Raw genomic sequence first — 27,961 nt, 5'->3', positions numbered from 1 at the left:
GGAATTAAAAGGCGATTAATCGGGCATCGTCCGACTGGTGACTTTGGCTTCCAGGCTGAATGTGTCAGTCACGACGCAACCAGGACTGGCGAAAATCACAAATAAAAGTTTTAAAAAACTAAATACAGATTTGTTATAATGATAAAAAATTTAATCTACTTATCGTTGGTATAAAGGTAAAACTCACTGTATATTTTTGATGAATGAGTAATAATAACTTTCAATTATTATTATAATGCTAAAACAATAGTGTAGAATCACCGAACTATAAACATATTATTAAACCTCCATTCATTTTACTAACAAACATGTGCCAGGTAAAACTCATTATGTGAAAAAAACATTGTTTTTTATATAATCTATCAATCTCCTATATATATATATATAAAAGGCAATGTGCGTATGTGTGACTTCGATATAGTGAATAACTACTGGACCGATTTACATGCGGTTTTCAGCGAAATGTAAATCTATTGCCATGAGCATATTTATAGCTCTTGAGAATGCGTTTATAAAATAGTTGGAAAGATAAGAAATGTTTTTGAATGTTTGCAAAAAACATTATTTTTTTATGAATCCCAATCAGATTATTTCCTTAAATTCTTTATAATTTTTACCCATTTATTTCTGTTTACTGAATTGTTGGTAATACTGAAATATTATTGACTGACATTCGATACATTTTTTAAACTAGCATTCCTAAATAGAGTGAACTCCTGTTGGTGAGAAGAGCAGAGTTTGACATTTGCAAAAATAATTCTAGATTTGAAAATTAATTATTTAAAGTTTTGGAATTCAACCATAAACAGTTAAAATACAGTAATTGATATCGAACTTTCGATTGCGTTCATTTAACCTGTACACGAATATATACTCAAATCTAGCAATAGGAAAGCATTGTCGAATTCAGCTTGTTGCTTATATTTTACAAAATCAGATTTCTTTCATCGTTATTTCTCATTTTTATACATTTAATGTAAAAAATGGGAAAATCAAAGATTAGAAAATGACGTTTTAATTACAAAAAAACCAACAATGTTTTGCGTACGTCCTAATGTTTGTAGACAGGCTGAATTTCCTCCCTAAGGAGTTTTTTAGATCCAAATTTGTTGCAATAGAGAGAGAAAACATTTTCGAGAAGTAAATATGGAATTCTAGGCATTTACAGGGCTTATGACTTATCATTGGCTGGTTTAAGTGGCCACTTTACACACTGATTAACATTAAATGTTCTGTTGGCAAAACATTGTTGATTGAACTAGCACTAGAAGAAACTTTTTTTTTTGTAATTCAGGCGTTGCCTAGTGGGTGAAATGGTTTTGCCGTATATATCTAACACACGTGATAAAGGTTTCAGCTCTTTTGCGTCACAAAAATCAACAGATGTAAGAGTTAGTGTGTAAAATGGATATGTTCTCATCATCACTATGGCTGCATCATCTGCGTGGCATGTGATGTTAATGACCTTATCTGCCTTAGTAGATTCACTACTTTTTTCATTCTTAAAAGCGTTTTTTTATATATTTATTCTGCTTGTGTAAGAAAAGGTTTTTGGCGTATATATTGTTGTGCTATATTTAGTTATAAAGGTGCTAAACTTGCTTTGTCTCTTTGTTGTTCTCAAAATGTGTTATTTTTTTAATGTTAATATTATTTATCTCCCGAATTGAGTTGTAACTTCTGGGAATGTAATTCAACGGATTATACTCGTAAAATACTTTGCATTATATGATTTATAAATTTAATATTTATTTATTTTTTAATTGGCTACTTAAACCAGCCAATGACAGGTTATACGCCCTGTAAATACCTAGACTTCCTTATTTCTTCTCCACAATGTTATCCCTTTCTGTTGCAACAAATTTAGAGCAAAACACATGTTTCAACCATTATCTCAAAACCGTCAAAATGTCAGATCTTCCGAAATAATTAGTAGTGTTTTTTTTTTCAGTTGGATTTAGATTATTGTTTATTTTATGTATAAGAATAAATATTAACTTACTGTGGGTGCTACTTGTGAAAATCTGTAACTGGGTTAGCTGTTATTTGTTTTTTTTTAAATATATAAATGAGAAATGTAGCTGCTGGTTATCCGAATAAAGAATAAAAATAAAAAAGTTTAATCTTCAAACCAACAATATTTTGTATTAAAAAAAAAAACAAGGTAGTCAAGTAATACTTTATATGTACTCTTCAATGCACGGATACATTACATATGTATTTCTAGATGTATCATCATTCCCTTTCAGCACCTAATGGTGCATAAGGCACTGCATTTGTACACCAATCTTGATCATTTTTGTTACATGACGGTCTGAAGGCTTACGCTTCATAATACATACATAAAACATTTTTGTATTTCTAGATGTATAGTTATTGTTAACTTTATTTAGGATATAAAAAAATAAATTTTGATAAATTTACGGAGATTTTTTAATATTACATACATTTTTATGCGAGTGCTCTGTTTTTTTTTTACTGTTATAATATTATAAGTAGATAATAGATTATGTTATGGTTTGTCCCATAAAGAAGCGAATTCTTTATATAAGTTTTATTACCTAAACGTATAAGATAAAAATATAGGACTGTACAATTTTTTTACAATTTTAAAAACTGCCTCCACTAATGTGACTACAATAATTAATATCTAATAATTGATCGGATATCAAGGTTCATATTTAAGTCCATAATATTCCATTCACCTTGACTGTACCTACAAAAAGTCACTATCTCAAATATAATCTGGTACAAAAAAGCATCTTAATTATTTGTTGGATATATTTTATACAAAAGGATTTCGGACGAAAGAGTAAAATGGGGCCAGTAAAAAAAGATGGGGAAGTAATACTCGTATTAGATGAATATTATTATATACGTCGCCACTTTTGTATAAGATTTTATTTCCTAATGAGGTGCACAACTTTACACTGTAGAAAACAGATCCAAGTATACTCAAAACAACGCTTAACACAGAAAAAAAGGTTAAAAATAGCGGATTAAAAAAACTCTTGCTTGCCTACATTTTCAGAAGTGTACAAGTTTGGATTTTGTCTAAGGGAAGAGACCATTGCAAGAGGCATCTGCGAGATTTTGTATAGAATCATATACTGTTCTCTTATATAGGCCAGATGTTTATTTATTTGTTTATGTAATAATGTTTAATTTTAATTTATGCTATTGTTGAATAATGTACATGCTTTTACTTTCCACTATTTTGTATTTTGTATCCCAACTCATCACAGGCTTCTTGGCCTCATATAGTTAGGGATACATACTATTTTTCTGTCATATGTAGTATGTATTTGTATGAATAAAATAAAATTAATAAAAGTTAATAGTATTATTACAAAAAAAGCAGAACTAATCAAGAATGGTTGTAATAAATCCACATTTAATCATAGTCAAAATACGACCAAAACATTATTATGTATTAAATAAGGGCAGACATTTAGTAATTTTTACAGTCGATGTATTAATTCTTAAAGTCCTTATTAAAACGCATTTAGTTCTGGAGCATACTATTTTTATGACTTTTTTACGAAATGATATATATGCGCTAATAATAAGATCTGATCACTCCACGCCATTACTAACGCAACAGTGAACACACGGTTCGATTAAATGTACTGAACATACCTTTACATACCTATTCACCTTTCATAATAAGTTGTAGAACAATAGGCATTGATATACATTTCATACTTATAAATTTCAAATAGAACAATACACTCAAACATTGAACAACTTGCAATTTTTTAAGAAGCGCCAATCACCATTGTTTAGAGTATAGACAAAACCTATGTTTCTAAGACAAAAGATTAGTACATGTATGTGTCCAGGCGGATGAAGAATAGAGTTATCTGTGTGAAATAGAATCAGAACCCTAGGCGAGAGTTTTCGACTCGATGGCTGCTCTTAGGTAAAAATCCCGAATAATACAATCGAGTGGAGATAAACCCGTTTCGTTAGGTGCGTGGCGGATTTGCCTACCATACTGGAGATCCTGGGTACGATTCCTGGCAAGGTTGAAGGTTGTTTAAACTGTAATATTTTATTGTTCTTGGACTGGCTACGAATCATCACCGTACCTTCATGTAACACATGACAAAATACGCTGCATTTGACTTACCAATGCAGTCCCCTATACACCACTGATGATGATGTATTTGGTAACATAATATGTTGACTTAAGTAGGTAGAAGGTACTGGGTACCAATAATAATTTATAACTGATTTAAATATAGACATTTTTAATACGACAATTATCAATTTTAAAACGTTCTTAAATGCACTGTTTGAAACTAATTATTAATGTCGTAATAAAACTTTCTTTTTCATGTAATTCTTTCTCTGTTTTTGATGTGTATTATTATTATCTTATCTCTTTCTGATATTAATTTATCAAATATTTTTGTGTACCGTATATTATATTATTTTCACATATATACTTACTGTTAACTAATTTTCATTATTTGTTTTTAACAATAATTTGTTGATACCATTTTTTTTATACTTATAAGTATATAAAAATGTATTTTTTTTTGTTTGAATTCTTTACAAGTTATTTACAATTTGCTTTTTAATTCAATTACTTTTCTTATATCCATTATTTTTTTTTTTCTTTTTTACTATGTAAAGTTTTACTTTTTATTTTGCATGGCAGTATGCTTCTTATTGTTTCTTTATCTTTTAAATTTTTACGCACTATGTTTGTACTTACCTGTATATTTTTTGTAAATGCCCCTTGGGCGTATTGTAAAATTAAATAAATAAAAAATAAAATAAATAAAAATAAAATCTGATAAATGTATGTTATTAATCGACAATTCTTGAAAGGATTCCACTGTACCTTATTATATCACATTAAAAAAATCTTATATTTGAATATACTTCTACTTTTGACCAATTAGTGAAACGTTTAGGATTTGAAACCTCAAATAAATGTTTGATTTAAATTTTATTAGGAAAAATATCAGAACTGTTAACGGTTTAAAACCGGCGTTACCAGTTAGATAAAAAAGTCACATATTTCACGCGGTGCGGACCGGACCGTACACAACCACTGAAAAACCAAAATCGATGTTGTTTTAATACTCGTACCAAATAAACATATTTCATAATTTGGAAATGTTTACAGCTATTCCAGCCATATTAGTCATTCGTCAAATTTATGGTTTCAAACGATTTAGTTTTAACCGGATTTGCGTATTTAGTCATGGTTATAGGCTAAATATAGGCCAATAAGATAAAAGTATGAATTTAATTATCAATACATAGACAAGTAAATTATACATGCAAAGTAAATATCCCAAGGTAAATTATCCAACACGTAATTTGAAGTTTCACATAGAAAAATGGCAACATAAAATATTGAAACATAATTTTTGTAATGAATTAATTTCACACAGCGATAAGCGTTATAAAATGTGAATTAGATTATCTCGTGTTGAATGAGTTATGCAAGTGTAGAATGAGTCTGCAAAAAGATCTGAGATAAAAAACTCTTTTTGATTTCATAGGAACTAACAATATTCCCTGCAGTCGTAAAGCAAAGCCTATAGTTCAGAAAATACTCAACATTAATATAAGTATTAGGTTTGTACATAAAAATATATTTATATATGAATATAAGAAATAATTGGGAAATGAAGAGGAAAGTATAAATTCTTAATTCAGCAACATTTTGAATTGCACGAGTATCTTGATAAGTATTTGATTTTATAAATTGACAAAAGACAGCGGAAAACGATTTTCCGTTTATACTGGATTATTTTTAGAAAGATTGAACCCAGTTTTAAAAGGTCAACTAAATTCACGCGGAACTTTATAATTAGACTAATGTTCCTATTGGCGTGTTTGTTCATTCGTTTTGCGAACAGTAAAACACGTTGGAATGACTATTCTGCTATTTTTGCATACGCTTTTATATTCCTCGTACCTTCAATGGGCTCAGTACTGATTTAAGTATAATCCGTTATGTCTTCACGTATTCTAATATCGCGCATCGGCGTATCACAAATACATACCTACACGTGATGCGCCAAGCATTCAAAATGCACAAGAGTGTGGCTGCATTCCAATCGCAGTGTCTTATGCAACACGGCGTGCAGATAACGAAAAGAAGTGCTGCTAAGTTTGAATTATTTAAAAAAAAAAACTAAGATGACATATTCACATACCCTTTTCTGTTTTAAATTTTTGTATAAAATTCTGCATTACCTAGAAAATGTCCATGTACTTATAATTTTCTCAAACTGAACGGTTTAGCTAGGTGGGAAGAAATTGCCTTAAGGAAAAATACACGCCCTTATATGTATATGAATAGTATATGTCTATAAAGTGTTAAATAAATCAAATAAAATACCCGTGGGTCCATTTTTAAATTACTAAGAATATTACAGATTTTATTAGAAGCCGCTTTTGACTTGTATTTTTTGCGAGATCGGCATATTTTTATAATTCCTCAAAGGTTAATGAATTAATTTAAAGTTTCCCTTATAGGGGAGTTGAACATGTTGAGTAAAACAAATTTAATGTGCATCGTATTTTTTATAAACAAAATTTTCTTTAGAAATTAAAGCAGTAAAACTTTGGTCATAAAGTAATCTCTAAAGGAAAGTGCTCTACCGACGGCGTCGGTTTCACAAAATATTCAAATATCACAACTCAGTCGATTTCATGAGACGTAATTAATTGAACGGGGAATTAAGAAGTCTGAATGCCATTGACAAATAATTAATGAGAGCGAAGAGAAGAAGGTAGTTAAAAATTCACATAATCGCTAATAGACTTACGTGGAGAATAAAGCTTCTCGCTGCCAACAATGGGTGTTACACAAGAGTAGTAAAGGAAGTTAACGATAGTGTTGAGATCGGCCAAATAATGCCTCTGGAGACTGGAGATATGAGATGGTATTGAGAGTACGAAGAAGTCTGGTGAAAGCGAAATCATTCACTTGGCCATTGTACTTGGGTCGAGAAAATGCGTAAATTAACAGTTACAATGCGTACAAAAATATACTATTTTTCTTAAAATAAACATGTTTCAGCCGGATGTGAGAGTATCGAAGTATGACAGTTGGAAAAGTTCGGGTCTTGTTAATAAACGTTTATCAGATCATTGAATTGCATTCGATAATGTTTATTTGTTTTTTCATCACACGAAATCAAATATTATGAGCGCTGTAACAGCCACAAAGGTACAATATATTTTTTCCGATCCAAGCGCAACATAACTAAAACCAGAATATTTCAAACAATATTCTGAGTATGTTTAAATGTTTGTAGACAAGGACTAAATATCACCTCCGATGAGATAGAAATGGAAAACATTTTTGAGAAAGAAATATGAAAGTCTAGATATACTTACAGGGCTTTTGACCTGATATTCGCTGTTAAAATCATTCAGTATGAAAAATATTTATTTAAACCAACTAATTACAGATTTCTTTATTAACTTTATTCTTCATCTTAGTTGAAATGTGTTTATAATACTCTTTTTTCTTCGTCACATTTTTATTCATAGATCATTGAAAAATCTTAAAAATAACATTCAAGAAACGCATAAACAAAATTTATTTGAATGGTGTCACTGTTTTTTTTTTTATATTTCCTATTTATCACAAACGATTGCGATTTTATATAATTAATTACCCTCTTGTCGCAGTTAGAGTTTAAAACAAATCAAAACTAAAAAATGTTAGTTACATTATTTGAAACTTGATGTAATCAAGATGTAATCTCTCAAAATTCACTTCCTGTTTAACTATGGCGCGTGAAGCGGAAGTAAATCCGCATTGTTTAATCAGATCTTCCATTAGCGGAAAGGTATTTTGTGATAACTATGTTAAACATCCAAACGAGGCATAACTAATCAAAAGTGGTCCAGTTTGTTTACGTGGCTCTTGAAAACTACAGATGATTATAAATAATGTTACGATGTGTAAACTTAGCTACGGGTAAATTCTTACTACCTACACACGAGATTTTGTTTCTTTCGCTATCTTTAAATAAAAACATGGGGCAAATGTAAATAATGTTAATGTGCTATACATAACACAAACTCAACAAAGACCGAGAGAAGGGAATACGAAGTATTACATTAATAAATCCATTACTTTTTCGCTCCAAAATGAAGCGTAATACAGCATCCATAAATTGCATCTAGATTTCTCCGTCAGAATATAACTGGGTCGGGTTTAAGAGATACCGGAGTCCGAAGCGTTTTGTTGGGATTTGGGATTTCGTTATCAGCCAAGCTAGAAGCAGACAAGTTGATTAGTCGTGCTCTCCCGAGTTCTAGGTCTGCGGGCTACTACCTTGTAACCCGTGAGGTTAGCTCAACCTACCCACTGAGGCATGTCATGAGCCACCTTAATATCTTATTTTATATGATTTCTCAGCACCAACCTAGAGATGAGACCTTTCTGGTAGTTACTACCGCCGGCATAGCTTGGTAAATAAATTAAATACTCAAGCCTCCTCCCAGCAACGATTGTTAATTACAGAATCATATATGTGTATTCTCGATCCAACAAAAGTTTGACCTGCGTCAACACATTTAATCACGATTAAATTAATTAATTAATTTTATTTCTAATTTAATTGAAATTACCCACTTACGATAAAAAAAAATTATCAATTTATGCATTTAATGATGGTGATAATAAAGATGGTTATAGGATTAGAATATAAATATTGCATTTTATGTGGCATCAGATTTATTTAATCGGTTAAGTCATTAATAAATTATTGAAAATATCATCATTCCCATTAAAAAAAAACTAATTTTCCTCAAATGACCCACTTGAAACACCAAAAGACAATGAGTCATCATTATTATCTTCGAGTTTATCAACATATGATCGACATTTCAAAATTTTTGCTCAATACCAATAATATGTCTAACGAAATTATTCCGACGGTCTGGTGTTACTCTTTCAATACCTGTTTGCATAAGTGTTCTCACATTACTTATATTTAATGTGGTATTGTTAACTTTTACGTGGTGTTTTACCATCGACCACACCAAATTAATTGGGTTTAATTCGCAGTGATAAGGGCGTTATCGAAGCACAATTTTATTTGCTTCGCTTGCAGTGGCATCTACCACATACTGTCATATGTCCCCCTGTACGAGCTAACAACCCGTAACAACTCCGCTTTGATCATTGTTGTGTCAACATCAATTTTTCCTTTGTCTTCGAGCCATTTAATAATGTCACATTTTTTCCATTGTTTATTCGGAAGCTTGTCCAATTTGACGAGTGATATGGGGCATTATCTATAACGATGCAGCAACTTTCATCCAATAATGGCGGCACTTCCAATATGTAACACTATTAACCGTTTTCCCTTACCCGTTGGATTAGTGGGTCCCACGGAAGGTCGCGTGCGAAAGCTTCTCGTCTCGATTTAATGGTATTATGAATCCATTTTTTTTTTTTACATCTGCATTTACCCAAGTCTCATCGAGGTAGTATATCGTACGACCTTCCCTACGGTATCTCTCGATAGCTCTTAAAATATCTACGCCAAGGAATGCGGTCTTCCCGCTCAGTCAATAAACTGTCGTCTTTTCGATTACAACATAAGAAACCCAATTCCTTGATTACCTCATGGAATGTGCTAGGCTTGAAATTTGGTAAAGAATCATCGCCATTGACTGCCTGAAAACTTTGTTTGGGTATTTTTTTCCAAATAAAAAGAGTGAACTTTCGATATAATTGCATTTTTATCGAAATCGTCGATTGTCGTAAATATGCTCAATTGCTGTCTCTTTTTATATGGCGATTCAACCGTACCAAAAACAAAACAAAACCAACCATCACGCCGTTTCCCCGTAAGGAAAGGCAGAGAGGATAGAACACCACAACACTCTACCTTTGCATACAGATTTCGCTTCATTTACATTCATACATCTTCTCATGCACGCGCGCCGATTATTCCGACTTTTGACATGTCCATCTTTAAGTATTTGTTGGATTTAGTCGTGCCATGTCTTTCTCGGTCTTCCTCTATTTTTGCATCCATCCACATTCGCATTGTAAATATTCTTAGCCGTTCTTTCGCTGTCCATTCGTTCTACATGTCCAAACCAGCGCAGAGCTCCTTTCTTTATTTTGTCGATAATGCTTGTCTCAGCCTTACATAATGTACGGATCTTAACATTTGTGCATCTATCGTACATAAATTAACCACACATTCGCCTGAGAGATAGCATTTCGACCACATTCAGCCTTCTTTCATCCCTGTTTTTCAAAGTCCATACTTCGCTCCCATACAATACATACATACTGCCAATTTTGCCTCCTGTGATTTTACTTTACCGGTTCTTGAATATCGTAACAAAGTAAATTTTACGAAATGCACCCCAATATTGATGATGATAAACGTATTTCGGTTATTAAAATTTTAGCGTAACAGTTTTATACTTGGTTTAATTACAACGCGTGCGAATTAATTTAGAAAATTCTGGAGAACACCTTGTTAGGGTTCAGGTAAAACAATGACAATGGCGAATGGCGCATCTGTCTACGCTGAGCTGCGATGGTATACAGTGCAGCGTAGATAGTAGATGCACCGACGCCCTTTAGCTGTATGGCATCGCATCACTAATTAACTGCTTGACAGCGCAGTACAAGTGTAGTGCGGAATTAGCTGTAAGCAAACTAACAGCATCCTGTTCTAATTACACCGGATAAAAACGGTAAGGGCAGGCCTGGCTGTCCTGAGTGACGTTCCACAAGAACAGACCAATAATATCTAATCAATTTTAAGTATTAGCTATGTTGTTGGGCTTTTCAATAAACCTTTCTGCGCTGACTTACACGGAAACCAGAATAAGGTGAATTTACTGACTATAGGGTATTTGATTGATCATACATTGACTACAATGAAAGTTTTTGAAATGTCTATTATAAGTTTTGTTATTATTCGCAATTCGCAATTAAATTTACACTGTGTGTTTATAAATCTGTATAAACCATGTTAATTTTTAGTTATACGTCGACCGGTTTCGAGGTTACTTCCTCATCATGTAGACTTAAACTAACTTAAATTTACTTATGTTATTATAATCATGATGGGAATATTTAAAAACAGGGCTGGAAGTTAAATATAATTGATTATTTATTATGGGATACGCTAAATTAGTACCTATATATAAAAAAGATAGTGAATGTGAAACTAATAAAATACACTTTTTGACATATTTATAAACAATATTTTGAGTTTTTCCAAATTTTTGTAGACTGGATTCAACTCCCTGGGGAGCTGTTTATATTAACATATTTTAACAGAGGTGAAGAACGAATCTCACCCGCGTAAATAAAGGTTTCAGCTCTTTAACTTCACAAACATCAACAGATGAAAGAATTGAAGGAATATAGATGTTCAAATATGGGCAGAATGGTGAATGTTACACAGTGTGTAAAGTGGCCATTTAAACCAGCCATTGACAGGTCATAAGCCCTGTAGATGCCTAGACTTCTATATTACCTTCTCTTAAATGTTCTTAACTGTTTTAGGAAAGGGCAGGCACTTTCATTGTACTCAACAAACCTATTGGCCCTTCACAGCACAAATGCAAATGTTTATTTTTTTTAATAACGGAATAACTTACTAAATTTAACAAAGAGCAATAGTTTTTGCTATTGTTTAAGGGTTTACGTTAAATACATCATTTGCACTTTGATTTTTATATACTAATTGCTCGCTATTTTATTTTATATTATTTACAATACTATTTATTGTTTTTACAAAACATCCCAGGATGGGCACAAACCCCATCTCGAGCCAGAAAAGGAAAACATAAGAACTCATTTACAGAAATTTTATCTGTGTTCGGGCAGATAAACAATACAGTTATGTTGGAGAAATAGATCCAGAACCCTAGACGAGTGTTTTCGACTGGATGGCTAAGCACTTTCGGGTAAAAATCATAAAAAAGGAAATCGAGTGGAGATTAGTCTCCCTCTTAGTCTATTAGGTAAGAGGTCCCGGGTTCGATTCCAGCCTCGTAGTGTAGTGGTTGGCGTGTTTGTTTATAATGCTCGAGTTCCCGAGTTCGACTCCTGGGAAGGTCTACATTAAATATTGATTTGAAGGGTGGTTTTTCGCCGCAATATATTATCGTTCCTGGACTGGCATCTGCAGAGTGCGACAGATGGGTTACGCTTGTTTGGTGTACCAACGCAGCGTCCGATGCACCATAGGATGTAAATAAAGGTTTGATGATTATGACATTATCTGTATTTGTTTTATAAATTAATGTATACTTATATAGAAATTCGCAAAAAAAAATCAAAACCTGAGCGAGTTAAATATTTAATAATGATTAAATAAATAAAAGACATTTTAGGTGTTATAATAATAAATACTAAACTTACCGTCGCGATCGTAGAACGACAACATGTACATAAAAATAACCCAAGTATCACAGAATATACTTTTGTACTCATCGAGTTGGGAAATCAAATGCTAAAAAAAATTTAAACTGCTCTTATATAAAGTTAAAGAAAATCACACGCGTTGTTCTAGGAGCACGACGTTAAATATTATATTACACTCTTTCTGATTATTTCAGAGTAAGAAACAATTGTCAAGGAAACGCAACTTCTAAATAGTGGTTAAATCAAAAATGCTTTCGTTATCAACATACTGCAACACAAAGATGGAAAACATTTTAGAGAAAGGAATATGGAAGTCAAGGCATTTACAGCGATAATAACTAAATTTATTGATAATTTTAAGTTGCCAGAAATTCACTCGTCCATGCACTTTGAAGCTGCAAGACGATTAGTAATCTAGCTTCAATAGGTAAATGTTATCAACTATCAAATATCCAAATTTAATAAATGAGGTCTATAATTCCAACCGGCCATGCGCTCAGTAGCTGCAAGACTTGTTGTTATCTAACTTCTATTTTTATAAATTTGTTTTTTTTTTTTTAAATATCACTAAATCTCTAAACTTTATAGTCAAATAAAAAATGTAAATAGGGGCTAGATTTCTTACTGTCTATGCGCTCTGTAGCTGCAAGACGTTCTGTAATCTAGCTGCAGTATATCATAATCGGAGTCGAGGAACAAGAATCCCAACCGCCCATGCCCTCTGTAGCTGCAAGAAGTGGTGGGATATTTATTTATTGTACAGCGCCCTTGAGGTGATTTTCACAAAAACAGCGCTATATAAATTATACAAATATATATATATGTATATAACATGCCATTGGCTGGTTTAAGTGGCCATTTTATGGACTTTGTAACATAGGTAGAATGGTGATTTATGTAGACACTTAAACCAGCCAAAGGTAGGTCATAAAATCTGTAAATGCCTAGATATTAGGCCGGGTCCAAAAAAGCTATGTTTCGAGTTTTGAGCCCTGTTCGAATTCGATATTCAAAAAATAGCTGTTTTCGACCCATCCTACTAGACATCCATTCCCTTCTATAAAATATTTTCTATCTCTGTTGTAGTATATTAATAACGAAAGCATTTTTTTATTTAACTATGATCGAAATCGAAAAATTGTTGTTACATGATTTCAAAGGACCGCAGCCACCGCCCGCCCACGCCTGCACCTGCCAACCACGTGTAGTGCACTTGTCGCAGATGCACGATACACGATACCGCGGTGCACTTCCGGATGCGGGCCGACTGAAGCCGAATGCACGCGAAGAAGGCCGAAGAACACAAGCTCAATTCATAAATATGTATCACGTAATACTCTAGACAAATAAAAGGATATCCTTATAATGGAAAGAATTACTTAAGGATCTTTAAGAGTAGTTGGATGGATAAGTAATAAAGGGTCATTTTGTAAAATAAAAACATTTGCGAACTCTACTGATATCATATTATTAAAGATTCTATAATGTTCTTTGTCTTATTTTGGCTGATCTGCCGTGCAATACCTGAAGCGTCTTAACTCGAAAAATCCGCTTTTGAGAAAAACGCAAAAAACTTTTAAAGTAAATCACAATGATAATGATACAAACTTATTTTTTTTTCAATTTCATCATAAAGCTCTGATGATGAAGATTAATTGTGAGGTTTTTTCTCATGGTGTCATATAAATCATTAAAAAAAAGAAAAAAAAAGATTTTCAAATTCACATTATTTACTGCAGACAAAATGTTGCCCCAAAACAAGTTAAAATGCAGTGTTAATACTTGGCACTGCAAAAAAAAACTATTACTGATTTTAAGTAATTATAACAGCCTAAATAAAATGCAGTACTTCTTAAGGTTTACTGCGTTTTAGTTGGTTTCTGATACTTCTTTTGAGTATAAGCAGTTTATGTAAAAACACACGTTATATTTTTTTAAACCGTCGTTTATTTATTAAACTATAATGTAAGAAAAAAAAAAGGCGTTTATTTTACATGTTAAAGTATTCAACACAATTAAGCTAAATATATTTATAGTTATTAATTTACAAATACTTGGTGTACTTCCACTTATTTGTTTGACTAATTAGCGCTTTCACCCTCTAATGGGTATCTTCAGACTGGTAAATATTATACAGTAAGGATAATTTATATAAAACTAAATATTAGCTTAAGTTTAAGTAAATATAAGTTATTACATCATTACAATGGAATTCCATTAAGAATTGTCAATAAATAATTGAAATCAAATATTTATAGTTGATTATGTTTTGACGCATTTAAGTTTACTTCTATTTTAATAATTTATTGACTAAAACCTATATACTGTATGGGAAGATATTTAATTTACAACCTTCTAGTTTTCATGTCGTAGCGAAAAAATAATTGGATACAAATATAACTAAGTAAATGATTACGAATCAATACATAACTTGAAAACGACAAAATGTGAGTTACGGCGACTTACAGCGGCATGGCATTGGTAATATAACCAAAATCAAAAATCTACTAAAAATATTAATTTTATTTTTTGTTATACTAACGTAAAACAATATACGCCTCTTGGTCTTGCGGTCAGCGCGTTTGCCTACCATGCATGAGGTCTCGAGTTCGATCCCTGACATGGTTGACATTAAATATTCTTTTAAAATATGTTTTTCAATTGGAATGGAATATTTCATAGTTCCTGGACTGGCACCTGAAGCGTAAGACTGGCCCTCTTACCTTTATACATCAAAAATGATCCGGATACACTGTGGTTGGTGTACCGATGCAGTGTCCTATGCACGATTAACTGCGGCAAGTATGATAGGTGCACAAATGTCGAGACCCGTGTAGTATGTAAAGCTAAACTAAAATTATCGACAAAATTAAGAAAAGAGTGCTGTGTCGGTTTGGAGATATGATATAGAGCAAATGGACAAGAACTACTCCATACGAATGTTGATGGATGTAGAAACTAATGAAGACCGAAAAAGACATGGCATGACCGAATTCAAGAAATGTCAAAAGACGGAATGGTCAGCGTGCGTGCGTGAAAAGATGTGTGAATGTAAAGGTACAGAATGTACGAATGGTTTATACTCACGATTGTATGTGAAAATAACTATATTCTAGAAACTTAACGAACTTCGGGAAAAAGAAGATAATTTTAATAGAAAATTTACTTGCTCGTTGACATGTTGATGTTGCGGGCCCAAGATTGTTATGTATTGTTCAATTCGCTGGAAGAAAGTATCAGATGTCGCATGTTTTCTTAAAATATAAGCATTGAAGTAGCAGCTGTGGAATAGTCCAAATATAGGAATACCAGTAATATCCTTTTACTGTTTTCATGCAGTGGGCAAATCAAGTTTCGCACTTTTAATCTGGACACTACACACGATCATTGCATGAGCACGTATAACTAGGGTCTTTTCAGAAATTTGAAATAACGTTCAAAATATATGAAATATTTATGGCGGATTTTTACTATTCTAATGATAAAATTATGATAGTAAAATAAAAATATGTTTTTATTTATAATTTTCGGTTTTAAAAACGAGCATAATATATTATTTACATCCGTGCGCTCTGTAGCAGCGGGACGTGTTCCAGCTCTTATCTTTAAACGATTTTGAAAAAATAATTAGAAGCACCAAAAAGTTCGTTTTAAAATAATGTACCTAAATGGGGGCAAGATTGCATACCGTCCACCCGCTCTATAACTTCAAGACGTGGTGTAATCTAGCTTCTATCATCTGTTATTAAATTCTTAATCGAAATTGGAAACGAGGAACTAGAATCCCAACCGTCTGAGCGCTATGCAGCTGTAAGACGTGTGGGTATATATTATTGTACAGCGCCCTTGAGTTGATAAGCCAATCAACAGGCTTAAGTAAGCCCTAATAGATTGGCATTAATGAGTAATACTTTATCTAAACAGCCTTAAAATCTACTTACATTTACAAAATGTATAATTAACAAAAGGTATAAATATGGCATGATCTAGGCGGAAATGTGAAAAAGTGTGACATCGCGAGTAAGAGAGACAACACCGCTTGCTTCTTAAATGCCTGCCGCTGCTGTAGGAACACATCGACAGTACCGTTCAGTGAGATTTCGTTCACTGTTCTGGGGATCTTTGGTAGAGGGGAAAAGAATCCGATGTTAGTTTTATAATTTCCCACGGCAAATACAGCATTGGTACACAAGTTACGGCGAGGTACATTAAGGTTTATCTGAGCGAGGATATCATGGGCAACTATGCAGTTCGATATTAATTTGTGCAAGAATATCAAAGCAGCCAAAATCCTTCTGAATTCTAGGCTAAAGATATGAAAATACTCTAAACGATCATAATAATAATGCGCTATATAAATTATACGTAATATTAATTACAATAACAGATCGACTCGCCGTTGGCTTCACGTCACGTTGATGTCATCTCCACCGAGTACGCTTCTAACACTGTGTCTTGTAAAGTGCGAAATGTCTTTTTTTCGGATAATTTAAAACACGCGAACAGAAAAAAAAGCAATGTTAATGAACAAAAATAAATAAATAAATATTTACATAAATATCCGAACGACGTCACACGGAAAACAATATAAATAAGGTTAACCTCGTATTTTTAGCGTATTTAGGATTTATTTAATAAAAATATTAAAAATACCCATTCCGTGTATCTTTCATTTCCGTTGAGCCCGGTGAATTATGTTGAAAGAATTTTATCGATTCCATAGCATTGTTAATCAGCGGAAATTCCACACTTAGACCTTTATTTGGATTAAATATACAAGTACTTTTATCTAACGGTAACATTTGATATTGATAATATTCGTTATTGCTACGAGATTAGAAATTTCTGTTTTTTCAAAGGGTTATATTATATTACGAACATAAATTGTATTTTTCTATCGAAAATTCAATAACATATTTAATATTAAACCTAATTTATTGAAATATATTAATCACAAATACAAAAACCAAAAACAAACATTTTTACGCAAAGTAAACTAGAAAAATAGACACCAGTGGGCCCTATCACGCGTACATATGTATATCCATTGTAAATATACAATGTTATCTAGATAATCCAGCACATAACAGAAAACTACATAGCATGTTATACAGTGAAGATAACTCGAATTTTCGTATGAAAAATTTAAGTTATCTTTGACGATAACATGCAACGATTAACTCTTTTTGTTTCGTTAGTCGTTTGACATACCACGCACATATGTACATATATGTAGGACATACATAGTATGTCTCGGGGTTTTATGAAAATGTCTATATTTTTGTTGAAATAATGAGACTGATGACTACGTTAAGTACATAAAAAACACTCACTGACTTTCTACTAAAACCGTTAACAATTACCTTAGAAATAAAAACCACATTTTGTACAGTGTAATAGGGGGCTAGATTTCTAAACGTCTATGTGCTCTGTAGCTAAAAGACGTGTTGTAATCTTGTTTCCAAATATTTATCAAAATTTAACATAATTGGAAATGGGAAACTAGAATCCCAACCGCCTATGCGATCTGTAGCGGCAATATGTGTAGGGATGTTTGTTGTCCAGCGCCCTTTAGGGGATTTTCACAAAAATTGCGTTTTATAAATAGGAAAATACCACATTTTTTTTACATTTTTAAGTAGTAAAGGTAATTGGAATACTGTCCAGAAAAAAAAATTGGTACTTATTAGAAGCATAAAAAAAATTTTTAAATTTGTAATTTTGGATTCCCGCACAAACGGTCATTGCGTTGGCAACGCCCCTAATACGTCACGATTCAATTTAAATTTTGTTCCTGACCATTCAATTTTTTTAAAAAACATCGTCACGAATCTTGACGTCACAGCTATTAATGCCAAACATGTCGCATTTTTCAAGTGACACATTTAAAAAATATATTTAAAAATATATGTATATTGATTATACAGGGTGTTCTTTAAACCCTGTCACATCCGAAACCACGATAATCAGTATGAGCAATAAGACATATTGAACGAATAAAATTTCAAAAAATAAAATATTAAAAAAAACAAATGGTTGCTAACTTCTGCGGAAGAGAAACGAGGTGGAGGGAAGCAGGAGTCTGACACACCGTTAACCACGCGGCCGCGCCCCCCTCGCTTCTCCCCTGCAGAAGTAATCAACCATTTGTAATTTTTATATTTTGTTTTTACAAATTTTCTTCGTTCTAAATATTTTTTTAAATATGCCAATATGTTTTCTTGCCCATACTGATCATCGTGGTTTCAGATATGACAGGGTTTAAAGAACACCCTGTATAGATATCCATATTGATGTTGAAAATACAATTTATTATTCTGCATCCATTTCATATATTTTTATCGGTATTCGTAGTATGTGATATTTCCCTATAATTCGAAATAAATAAAAAAGTTACTTTAACTATGAAGAGACACAAAGTATTAATTACTATTGAATTTTTAGAAATTAGAGCTACTAACGGTACAAAATTAATTATTCGTATATCCGCCTCAAAGAGTTAGGGATACGTAATTATTTTATTTGCAATATGTATCTTTATATGAACAAATAAATTATGAAAAAAAACAACAACAAAAAATATCATAAAGTATTGTATAATAATTCTGATTGATGCATTATATTGTTTTGTGAAGAATAAAAAAAAAATGCAATGCAAAGAAAATCAACAGAAAACTGCAAAAATATATTGATGGTCTAAATCTTTGTAGAAGAGTACTGAATTGAACCTACTAGGGAGTTTATTAAGATTGGTTAGACATCTACTCAAATCTTGATGATAAATCAAACTGTCCATTCTGTAACAAGGTGCATAAAGGTTTTTTTAGAAAGTGTTTCCTAGTACGTGAAAAAGTTAGTATTTAGAGTGAAAATTAGCAGATGGAAGAATTGACGAAATATGAATGTTCAAACATCGACAGAATGGTGAATTTCATATACGTGTATAGTGGCTACTTAAACTAGTCAATGGCAGGTCATAAGGTCCTGAAAATGCCTAGACTTCCGCAATCATTTTTAAAAAGGCACTCCACTTCTATAGAAATATCTATACATCTGGATGTCAACAAATGAACATAAAAAATAATTCAGTTAGTATTTAGGATAAATAATAAACAATAATACATATTATGTAGTAAACAACCGAAGTTTTGGACCAACCGAAGATTCGGTTTCTGTATGTAGTGTGTAGGTATTATGTAATGCCACGTGTCTTAAGAGTACGGAGGCGGAAAATTGTAACGTCCAGATTATGTATGGTCGCGCTTTGGTAACGATAAGCTTACGGGTGGCATAAATCATAATATTTCTGTTTGTTACTGTGCCTGTGATCAGAAGTACAGGCTAGAGGCTCTTGTAAATGCTCATAATATAAAAAATACTTGTTCAGAAATTACGCCATTCGTCAGCTACCTGTATTTCTAGCCAATACACATAAAAGTCTTAAAACTAATTATTTACAGAGCTGATCTAGGACGCTTAAATTCATGTACATAAATTGTAAGAAAATTTCAGAGAAACGTCACTTAAAATTAATAGCGATCTTTGTAGTTTCTGCCCTTTTACTAAGTAGTTTTTACTTATTTAAGTTACATTTGTGATCAAATGTTTTTAACAAATAATGCGTTTATAGAAGGATACTTACGTATTAGAAATAATGTAAATATTTGTTCCTATAGTGATGAGTTTACATGAATGCTATTGTATACGAGTATTGTAATGTGTTGGTGAGTCTGCAGAAATTCGAGAACCTCTGAGGACCTCTGGGGACCTCCGGGGACCTCTGAGACATATGTCCGCGACCCTAGCCACGGGACCACAACTCGGTTCAAAATAATCACCGCCTTTAATTGCCTTACATTGAAAATTATAGGTAATTATTTATTTATTTTATTTTATTAACATAAAGGGCAAATCTGCCTTTTACGAACATTTATAATACCAACATATTTGGTTTAATATTTTTTTTTTTTAAAAACATAAATTTCCTTATACACAAGATTTATAAAAAAAAAATAAACCTAAAAATTATACAAGATTTATATTTAAAAAAATAACCTAAAAATTATACAGCATATTCAGTAGAAAGTTTAAATAATAAAACATTCTGCAGTAATACAACAAGAAAATCATAAGTACTGTTTCGTACAGCTGGCCAAAGTGAACAAAAAACTGTATATATTATAAGGCGATTAAATGCAATTAAAAGGGGATTTAATATAACATTTTATGCAAATATGTAATAAATGTTTTTACTTGTTATTTTGTTCCAAAACCTTGATAATTTCTTCATTATTTTCTTTATATTTGTATTAGGTATTTATATTTTACTATGTGTATTTTTAATAAATCGAAACAAATTGACTTATTTTAAAATTAAATAAATAAAATACATTTAGAAAACTTATACAATCACATTTTATTTTGGAAGGGAAAATAAGACAAATTGCAACACTTGTATAACTCATATTATGGTGCATGTACATATATATTATGGGTAGTATGATGTTCAATGAACAAAACACCGCCGTATTTTCTAATTGTATTTATAAATTATTTTTATTTATTAGTTTTAATGTTTAAAAATAATATATGCACCTACTTATGTACTTGCGGTAAAAAGAAATTATTATGGACCGCAATACATTTGATCTCTTTGTTACTAATGATTGGCTTCCTCTTTTCACTGAATTCAGTTTTAAAATTATACGCATTAATAAAACGTTGGCAACATTCGCTTCGGTGTTCACTTTCACACTTTACAATAGTAATAACATAGAAATGTTGATAACTTTATGAAATTATTATTTTAGTGTTTTATTTAAAGATTAAATTATTTGACCACAAACTTCAAATTGGAGGTCGGGACAATCGATAATCAAAGTACCTCAAGCAAACTTTAACAATGTCAATGACGAAAAGTAAATTTGATGTTACGTAGCGTAAGTATTAGAGAAAATATAGGTTCATGAATATGTGAAAGTTAATTCAACAATGTTTAGAGTATGTCCAAATGTTAGTAGAGTGGCAGGATTTCCTCCCTAGGAAGTTATTTAGATCGAAATTTGTTGCAACAGGGAGGGAAAACATTTTTGAGAAGGAATATGAAAGTCTAGGCATTTACAGGGCTTATGACCTGTCATTGGATGGTTTAAGTGGCCACTTTACACACTGTGCAACATTCACCATTCTGCTCATGTTTAAACATCCACATTTCCTCAACTCTTCCATCTGTTGACTTTTGTGAAGTAAAAGAGATGAAACTTTTATCATATGGGTGAGATTCATCCGGCTGAACCAATCTTCCTACTAGGCAACGCCTGAAAACAATTTTCCAATTTTTATACTTCTTTTACCAGTTAGTTAATTCAACAATTCAGCTCTTCACAAAAGTCAACAGATGACAGAATTGAGGTAAAGTGGATGTATAAATATAGGGCAGAATTGTGAATGTTACACAGTGTGTAAAGTGGCCGCTGAAACCAGACAATTATATGTCATAAGCCCTGTAAATGCCTAGACTTCCATTTTCCCTTCTCAACTATGTTTTCCTTCTCTATTGTAACAAATTTAGATGTGAAAGTAAAATTATAATATACTAGCGGACCCGACAGACGTTGTTCTGCCCGAACGTTGGCTTGCCTGCTATTACCTTGGAAAAAGACTTTTCCTTGATAGTAGGTACCTAGGTACTGGTTTATGCTTGAATTCCAAAACTAAAAATTTTCATATTCAAATATTGAATTTAAGTAGGTACCTAGGTACTTGTTTATGGTTAAATACCAAACCTTAAAAGAATTCATTTTAAAATAAAGAATTAGTTTTGCAATGTCAATCTCGGCTCTTCACACAAACAGGGGTGCACTTTATTCATGAATGTGATTTTCAAAAATGTATTGAATGTCAGTTATATTATTTTAGTATTTGTATCCAGTAAAAAGAAATAAACGGGAAGAAATTATAAGGAATGTAAAGAGAGAATCTGATAGGGATCCATAAAAAGCGAATGTTGTATGTAAACATTAAAAAACCAAGTTTTTTTTAACAGAAAAAACAAACACCTTCCTTTTTTTGTTTATGCATTCTCGTAGAATGCAACCCTGGAAGGTCGAAGAAAAAATGAATTATGCTTCTAAACTTTTTTTTTACAGATTCTATTGAAAATTTTTATATCTACGAACACACGCAGCGCAAAGATCTACATTTCGCTGAAAGCCGCACGTAAATCGGTTAAGCTGTTTAGTAGGAGTTTAGTGACATCACACGTACAGAAGAATTATATATGTAAAGAAGATAAAATAATCATACAAAGTTAAAGAAAACAAGTACCGACCTACGTACTGTAATAATCAAATATTGTTTTCGTAAGCATCTAACTAAAATGACAATACTGATGACCTCACATGAACTATGATTTGTAAGCAATTTAATTCTGAAGGAAATGTGTTGTAAACCACAATATTGTGTCAGTTTATTGTGATACATTAAAGAATATTTAATAATTTATTTATCCGTATATATTTATGATTTGTGACCGGACAACTTGCGTACGAGTACATTATTATATATATATATATATATATATATATGCTATACATCGATACCTAACACGTTATTAGACAATCATGGAATGTTAAAAAAAATATTTGTTTTATGTATCGTATTATCAGAGCTGTGATTTTTAAAAGATTTGTGGTTTGTGACTCCGCCTCTGAAGTCTCAAGATTTCTACGGTGAGTTGTCCCGATTGGTGGGTCGGCTTCCCGGTAACCAGAAATGTATTAATCACAACACTCCTATTGGTTGATTTTGGAGAACTAATAACGTCGTTCAAAGTGGTTCATTTTTATCAAAATCATTGTTATTAATTTTTTCATACATTTTCGAGAAACTTTGCCGTACAATAAAATGCTCTTATTTTTACCGCGCATAAAAAAACAATTTTTTATAACCAATTAAAAATCGAGATTAGCGGGAATTGACTAATCTGCTTGCCTTCCATAATTTTATTTGCTTTTTATATATCTCGATATTTTTATGTTTTTTCACTTTGTATTTTTGTATAATTTAATTTAGTACTCACTGTTATTTGGCATATTATTTATAACTCTCATTTCTTACTATCGTATAGAGTGAGTTTCTAGAAACCATATCTCAATTCTCATTTTAATTGAGTTAACATATATTTTTTTCTATTGATTTTAATGATATTATTAATTTGAATATCTGATTATGTATTAATTTAAATTTGTATTTTAATATTTATAGCTGATTTTTTTTTCCTTGTCTTCTTTAGAATTTTATTATTTTTCCCTACTTTGTTTTTCTAGATAGTTATTCTATTGCATTACATGTCATTATGATTTAATTTAATTAATTTTACTAAGTATTTTTACTGTTAATTATTATGGCCTGACACGGGCACAGCTTAAAAAGTCTTAATATTAACATTTAAACGAGTGTAATTTTGAATGAATAAATAAATTCCCCGTTGCGCCGAACTTCCTTATTGGCGCTGGTCTGCGATGTTGATAGTGTGACGTTTAACATTTAAGTCGCGATCGAAAAGGGAAAGTATCGAGAATGATGGAGCGATGAACTTATCCAACTGTACGGCTTTTAATGTATCGACATAATATCGAATATGAACACGAGTTACGTTAATACGGTCAATTATACCCAAATGTGAATGTGCAAAATTGTTCTAATAAAACAAAATTTTCTCGAAGTAGACAATCGTATACAACTTGTTTTGCGAAAATTCAATAACTATCGCAAATGCACGTAGAAAGTGCTTTAAGTTTCAATCGGACTCGCACACAGCTACATTATAAAGATCATTGAAATTATATATTATTAACAGGTTTTTTATCAATATTTTTTTCAAATAACGCAGCGGCATTCTTATTTTACCGATAAAAAAATATTAATCTATATAAAATCATAAAACTATATAACTTATTGAACTAGAAAAATGTGTCTGTGGAAGGAAACACCACGCGTTTTTTTTCAAACGAGCCACATCAAATAGTAATACTTACATGGAATGTGTAATATTAGTCCTCGATAGACGTGTTTGTGCCTCGATTATAACGCTATCTTCATCTGTATATATCGAGACGGTATACTTAACTTCTGTACTATCTGTATCTTACCTTGGTATGTTCTACCTACTTGTCATATCGACATCATATGATCGAAACAAGCCAATGGAATGACCGCAAACAATTATTCCGCGTTCCTGACGTCATTAACATATTTAATTGTTCGCATTTATAGTTTAAATAGGCTTCTGTAATAAAAAGTGCTCACTACAAAGCGATTATAAACTCCAATCCCAATTCAACCAAAAAATGCTCGTTTGAACATGCATTTTGTATGACTTTTGGAAATCACCTGGACGGTACGCTTAACGATCGTCTGTATGTATCTACCAATCGACTACAAAGCCGGCTCCTTTAACATCTAGATACATACATTCGGAAAGATAGTAAAACAGATGGAAAAAATATAATAACAAAATATTTTTATACATATTTTTTATAGTGGTAACTATCTAACGCCTAGATACTCTTATTTGTTAATAGGATAGAATCTAGCGACATTATTTTCACATCTAGGCGTTCGTTTTATTAAAGTGACAGTTATGTCGTAATTTAATTCGACTTCAAAATTTACCTATTTCATATCTTATCTTATCTCATATTTTTGATAGGCTTTTAAGAAAAAAAGTGCCAACCTCAAAACGATTAAAAAATTTAATAAATCATAAATAAAGGAAAAATTTCTCGGTGGAACAAAATTTTTGTCACTTATAAATGCGTAGATAAACGTATCGATGGATTCTAGACCCGTCGGTATAAACAGATGTACTTACATCAAAACTAAATAGTGGGGGTATCGGTAGTGTACCTTTATAGTCGGTCGGGAGACTTTTATCTTCAACTATGACGTCATACTGAAGCTATGTGATTTTAGAGCGTAGATATGTGTACCGTGACGTACGCTTCTCCTTGTTTCATACCGATGTACCTACCCAAAACCTGAAGGTGGGGATCGGTAGTATATCTTTATAATCGCTAGAGGGAATTTATTTTTAACTATGCCATCAAGATGAAGGTATGACGTATTTATCTTCCCATCATAATCGAGGCCCTGAGACGACACGTTATGGCGTAAAATAGTCGCCACCTACGGCGATTAAATACATGCACATTGTATACATATGTAGGTGGAACTTCGAAAGTGGGCAAGAGAGTAACAGTTGCAAATATGCGACTAAAATTCCAGCTTTCAGCTTTTATATCGGATAGGGGACATGAGTGCTCTGAAAGGGTAATAGAACCGGTGCGGTGTTAGTCAAACAGCCGTGACGCCCGTAATCCCGTGTCATACACAAAAAAATAATATCAGTACCTTTGAGGACAAAACGCAGGAGTCCACTTCTTGCCGCTTTAAAGTTAAAAATGCAGAAATTATCGCAATAAGCTATTTAATATACTTACTTTTTTATTTAAATTTGTTGCAACACAGAGGGAAAACATTTTTGAGAAGGGAATGTGGAAGTCTAGGCAGTAACAGGGCTTATGACCTGTCATTGGCTGGTTTAAGTGGTCACTTAACACTGGGTATTGTTGAATTAACTACCTGGTAAAAGAAGAAGTATAAAAAATGGAAAATTGGCGTTGCCTAGTAGGTGATTTGGTTCAGCCGGATGAATCTCACCCAAAAAGTTTCAGCTCTTTTACTTCACAAAAGTTAACAGATGGAAGAGTTGAGAAAATATGGATGTTCAATTATAGGCAGAATGGTGAATGTTACACAGTGTGCAAAGGGTCCACTTAAACCAGCCAATGGCAGGTCATAAGCCCTGTAAATGCCTAGACTCCCATATTCCCTTCTCAAAAATGTTTTGCCTCTCCGTTGCAACAAATGTAAATATGAAAAACACCTTAGGGAGAAAATCCAGTCAGTCTGCAAGCATTTGGACATACTCAAAACATTATATGTTTAATTATAACTACAATTTATGTGAAAGTATTCTTAAGGATAAAATAAATAATACACTGACACTACAGAACGTGCCTATGGCTACATCCACAAATAAAAAAAAATATATTCGTGAATTATTTTTTTTTTCGCAAACCTTGTAAATAGTCATATTCATTTTGCTGGATAATTGAAAAAAAAATATGCGCATAAAATACTGAAGTCCACTTTTACGGCACAAGTGCCTTTTACAATATAAAATATAACAATATCATTGTATTCTATCATTATATAATATCACTATTTAACTCATTAGTTTAGTTAAAACAAAAATAAAAAAACAATATAAAAACATGGAAATACTCGTATAGCAAGAAAAATAAAAATAACAATATTTTTTTAAACATATATATATGGATGTTATATTATGTACTTTAAATGAGTTAACAGTAGTTCGTAATCATAAGTGGCTTTGTAAATTAATCGTTAGTACAGAACATCACAAATATAATTTTTTATTCATACAAAATTACACTACTTTAAATATTAAAAGACTCATTAAGGCTTTTTAGACTATGCCCGTGTCAAGCCATAATAATTAACAATAAAAATACATAGTAAAATTAACTAGGTTAAATTATAATGACATGTGATGCAATAAAATAACAATCTAGAAAAAAAAGTTATAAGTAATAAATAATAAAATTCTAAAGAATACAATGCAAAAAAGATAATCAGAGCCGTATTTCATAATATAATACGATCATGCGTTGAATTTTTAAAATTACTCCGCGTGTGACGTCTCAAGTTCTCTTCCCCTTCTTCTCGATGAGTTCTGCTGATTCATTAGTAGTTAGTTTACCGTAAACTGGAAACCTATCACAACTATCTTATTATTGGTTGATTCGGAAGAATTAGTGACTTCATGCAAAGTTGTTCGTTTTAAAATCATTTTTATTATTTTTTCATACATTTTCAAAAAACTTTGCCGTACAATTAAATGCTCTAATTTTGACCGCAGGTAAGAATACGAACGAGTCGAACTTCCTCATTGTATTACTATTACGCAGAGTTAAATTAATGTCCAGTTTTTTTTAAATAAAAATTTTCAAGTTTTTTATTTCGAAACTGTCTTAAACAGGGCTTCAGTGCACCTACTTCAAAAAATGTATTTATGTATATATACAGAACCAATGGGTTTTAAATAAATAATATTTAGTCTCTGATATTAATTAATGGCAGAAAACGAAACTAATAAAATATAACCAAACCCATATTATAACATAATTTAACAAACATATAACAACATAATATAATTAAGTGTAATTAAATAACATATTCCTTATACAGTACGCATAAGGAGCAGTGCGTACAACTGGTTGGCTGGTTGGTAGGTATTAATACAAATGGAACGACCGCTTGCGTCGTTAAATTGGCTGCTCGCCTCCAACTCCATCTTACAAAGCAAACGCGGATGTGGTACGATGTAACATGATGTTCTGGTTCAGGTTCCAGGTACCAGGTGCCAGGTACCACTATCAATCATTATTTACTTAAAAACTATAAATTATCATATTTAAA

General features: G+C 31.9%; 1 protein-coding gene across 1 annotated transcript in view; it reads right to left on the bottom strand.

Annotated features, from left to right (window-relative positions):
• Positions 1-27,961, bottom strand: part of LOC148282636 (protein FAM107B) — a 111,439-nt gene that overhangs the window by 66,277 nt on the left and 17,201 nt on the right. The gene's annotated exons all lie outside the window — the stretch shown is intronic.

The sequence above is a fragment of the Micrasema longulum genome, unplaced genomic scaffold (assembly GCF_059751315.1).
Source record: "Micrasema longulum isolate JH-2025_06_02 unplaced genomic scaffold, ASM5975131v1 h1tg000307l, whole genome shotgun sequence".
NCBI classification, from domain to species: domain Eukaryota; kingdom Metazoa; phylum Arthropoda; class Insecta; order Trichoptera; family Brachycentridae; genus Micrasema; species Micrasema longulum.
The sequence above is the reverse complement of the archived record's forward strand: the minus strand, read 5'-3'. Positions and strand labels throughout refer to the sequence as shown.